Source organism: Bos mutus, chromosome 12 (genome assembly GCF_027580195.1).
Source record: "Bos mutus isolate GX-2022 chromosome 12, NWIPB_WYAK_1.1, whole genome shotgun sequence".
Classification (NCBI taxonomy): Eukaryota; Metazoa; Chordata; class Mammalia; order Artiodactyla; family Bovidae; genus Bos; species Bos mutus.
This window is the reverse complement of record NC_091628.1, coordinates 26,453,849-26,458,056: the sequence shown is the minus strand read 5'-3', so window position 1 is coordinate 26,458,056 and position 4,208 is coordinate 26,453,849. Positions and strand designations below refer to the sequence as shown.

General features: G+C 37.2%; 2 non-coding genes across 2 annotated transcripts; one reads left to right on the top strand and one right to left on the bottom strand.

Annotated features, from left to right (window-relative positions):
- Positions 1–2,459: 2,459 nt before the first annotated feature.
- On the top strand, positions 2,460–2,531 carry TRNAC-GCA (transfer RNA cysteine (anticodon GCA)). Its single transcript has one exon. It is a non-coding gene; the product is annotated as a tRNA-Cys (tRNA).
- Positions 2,532–3,680: 1,149 nt separating this feature from the next.
- On the bottom strand, positions 3,681–3,752 carry TRNAC-GCA (transfer RNA cysteine (anticodon GCA)). Its single transcript has one exon. It is a non-coding gene; the product is annotated as a tRNA-Cys (tRNA).
- Between the last annotated feature and the right edge of the window lie 456 nt (positions 3,753–4,208).

Here is a 4,208-nt window from a genome sequence, read left to right as displayed (position 1 = left end):
ATCTTTAAGATTTAGTCCTAAAGTTGCTGAGAGGATTAGATAAGAGCACATCTACATAGCACTTCTTACAGTGTCTGGTGCTGTGCACATGGCAACTCAGTAGCAGTTACTGTCATGATCAGTGTCCATGAGTGGCATGAGATTCAGAGACAGTGCTGTTATTCATATCTGCAAACTTTGCCAGTACACCTATGAAGGCAGTAGCTGCCCACAAAGAGTTTCTAACTGTGTACATACACAAATAACTTGACTCAACTTGATTTGAAAAGAGAAGAAGTTACGGTCAAGCAGGAATTTTAACCAAAATTGAAATTCCCCTTGCATTGCTGATTCAGATCTGTTACTACCAAAATACTGCAGAGCCTGTGATGTGGTAGTGCTGAAAAAAATCATCCTTAATGACATAAAGGGCCTGTTTTAAGACTACTTGGTTCCATTAGTATTTCCAAGGTAATACAGTCTTCTGGGTGTCTTCATATTATCAAGTTAACTGGTGCACCATCCTACCAGGGTTGCCAATCACCCTTGAGTACCTTTTATCACATGCTTGGGTTATTTCTATTTAAGCGCTCTCTGTTCTGCTGACTCACCATCCTCAGAAGTGCATGCTGCCTATTACTGACATTTCTGAGAGATGCACAAATTAGACTGAAGCACTGGCAATTAATATTTCTACTCTTCTCTGCATGACATATACAATATTATAAGTGGTACTTTTCTTTTGTAGAAATGAAATTAAGTTACGGAAAAAAGATAGAGTTTTTCAGATCAAAATCAATGACAGGCACTTTCCAGACAGGCTTATAAAGGAAAAGAAAAGACTAAAACATGATGTAGCATTTTTTTTTCTCTCCCAAAAGAGCTTAAAGCAGGAGGTGGAATAGCATCTATGACATTATATCATTTTTAAAAATCCTTAAAGGAATATAATAATTATTTTATCACTTAAATGTCTTTATTATTAAAAATTAACCAAATATAATCTATGATTCAAAAGCTGAGCCCCAAATTTATCAGCCATGGTAAAGGCCAAACTTTTAGAACCATACAATGGTTATTATGCATGATTATTGCACAGTATTTGACCACCCAATGGTTACATGCAATAACGCCAAAGTTCTGAAATGGCATCTAAGTCCATACCTGACTGTTAGAAGTTTCCCTCTTCACATCCTTCTCTCCGAGGGAGCACAATACAAACTCCATCATCTCCCTGTGCCCAACCTTGGCACCAGTCCTCCTCGCTCCCTTTATATCCACTCAAGTGTCACTTCTATGAGTGTTTCCTAAAAATGGTAACATTCCCCTTTCCCACTTCTTGCTTGATTCTTAGCACTTTCCATCATTTGACACTGTCACACATCTCAACACCCCAACAGTCTCCACCTAACATGTAGACACCTGTTGCTTATAATCTGTCTCCTCCTACTGCCCTCCTCCAGGGGATCTTCCCAACCCAGGGATCAAACCCATGTCTCCCTCATTGCAGGTGGATTTTTTTTTTACTGTCTGAGCCACCAGGGAAACTACTAGAATGTAAGGACCATGAGATATTTTGCAATGATTTGCTTATTGCTATACTCTTGGGCCCAGTACAGTGTCTAGCACAAAATACATGTCAAATATTTTTGTTGAATGAATTAGAGAGACCTTCCCTTCCTGAGAGTGGAAATCTACATTTCTGTGTAAGTTCCCTGGGGCCAACTACAGGAGAATATCATACTCATAAAGTTAAAAAATTGCAAAATGAGGAAAAAAGGAAGGTTGCTTGTCCTGTTTCACTGTTATACTGAATCATTGTCTGATAGACCCATGAAGGGAATATTTAATTCTCCATGGGACTGTACCTTTGTCATACCATTTACTGTTCATTAGGGTTCAGAAGCTATGAAGTTAAACTGTGATTATCAGATTTTTATCTTATAGAAATTAAATGATTTTTGTGCAGAAAAAAATAACTCCAAAGATTATACCTTTATTGCACTTTATAAAACAAATTTGTATCTACCTGGCAATCTTTTTTTTTTTTCTTTTCTTCATTGCCTTTAAATGCACTTTGCCTCAAATGCATTTTGAACCAGCTTTACCACTTGTCTGGTTCCCTTACCAATGAATTAAATAAGTCTTTTACATGCATTTAGTCTATATCTGTATGAGAGTAATATTTTAAAATTTTAAAGATAACATTTTGGCAGTTTGTGTGTGTGGTGGAGGTGGGGAGGGGGGTTGTCCTATCACAAGATTCCCAAACATATGATAGAGATCAGGAAAAAAGCAGAAAATCTGGTTTGCTGGCATATTCATTTCTTTGTCGAGTTGTTGGCAAGCTCAAATCAGTTTTTTAAAGTGTCCACTTGTGTTTTGTGATTTTTGACCTATGGCTGATGTTGCAGAACTGGAGAGTCAAGCTATTTGTCCAGCTGTTTGTCGTTGAGAACATCTTTCCCTCTTGTTTGGCTTCCCTGGTGGCTCAGATGGTAAAGCATCTGCCTGCAATGCAGGAGACCCAGGTTCGATCCCTGGGTTGGGAAGATCCCCTGGAGAAGGAAATGACGATCCGCTCCAGTATTCTTGCCTGGAAAATCCCATGGATGGAGAAGCCTGGTAGGCTGAAGTTCATGTGGTCACAAAGAGTCAGACATGACTGAGAGACTTCATTTTTCTTTCCCTCTTGTTTGCAGAAGGTAATGGCAACCCACTCCAGTATTCTTGCTTGGAAAATCCCATGGACGGAGGAGCCTGGTAGGCTACAGTCCATGGGGCTGCAAAGAGTCGGACACGACTGAGCAACTTCACTTTCACTTCCCTCTTGTTGCCTAAGTCTCAAATACGTAACTACACTGGGCAAGTATTAACAAAATAGATTATAAAACCTCACAAAGAAGCTCTGTTCTGATTGTGTTATAAATAATAATAAGCCTGTACAAAAATCTAATATTACCAGAATTCCCAGAAAGTAAACTAAACTTCTAATACTTTAAATATGTTATCATTCATTTCCCAAATCCACAAACCAACAAATAGCTAACAGGAAAACTGCTTGCTGAGAAGCATTTTTATGTAAAAACCCAAGTTTATGTAACCAAAGTGAATCCTTGGACATATTAGACTTGTTTGACCACTTCAGTTTAAAAGCAGCTATATATCTTCTCCCTGACTTTATCTATGTAGACTATAATACAAGAAAACATTTAACAATAGATTTCTATTTTTTTTTCTCATGAATAAACAATTTCATCTGAAGTCCTCAAAACTCCTATGTGTTTACTGTTCAGACAAGACAACATATTTCATATAAAATTTGGGGTTATAAAAAACATAAAATTATTTAATTTAAACAAATTCTGGTAACAAATTAAACAAATTAAATTACAATTCTGATAATTAAATCTGTTTAATGTCATCAGTGACTGTGTTCTATAATATACCAATTTACACATAATATTCAAGATCTTTAGTTAACATTAAGAACTTAAGATAATATTAAATTGGGTTAATTAATAAATAATCTTTGGGTATCTGGATAATTTTTTAAATTTTGTGGAAAGTGAACGTGAAGTCACTCAGTTGTTTCTGACTCTTTGCGATCACATGGACTGTAGCCTACCAGGCTCCTCCATCCATGGGATTTTCCAGGCAAGAATACTGGAGTGGATTGCCATTTCCTTCTTCAGGGGATCTTCCCAACCCAGGGATCGAACCTGGGTCTCCTGCATTGCAGGCAGACGCTTTACCATCTGAGCTACCAGGGAAGCCAAATTTTGTTTAAGTCCAACTAATTTAAAATGTGCTAATTTCTGCTCTACAGCAAAATGATTTAGTTACACGTGGATAATTCTTTTCTGGGGGTAATTTCTAATAAGATAAAATATAACATTTGTCAGAAAGCATAGTTTTATATGTATAAATGTATATATATTATATGAGAAACCCTGAATAATACAACTTCAAGGAAAAGCCCATTGCAGTATAAGCAGAAGCAAAGATTACATATATGTGTGTGTGTATATATACAACTCAAGTTTGACACATATATGTATTCATACATATGTCTGTGTGCATACATGCTTAGTCCTATCCAACTCTTTGCAACCCCATAGACTGTAGCCTGCCAGGCTCCTCTGTCCATGAGATTTCCCAGGCAAGAATACCGGAGTGGGCTGACATTTCCTCCTCCAAGGACCTTCCTGACCCAGAAATTAAACCCA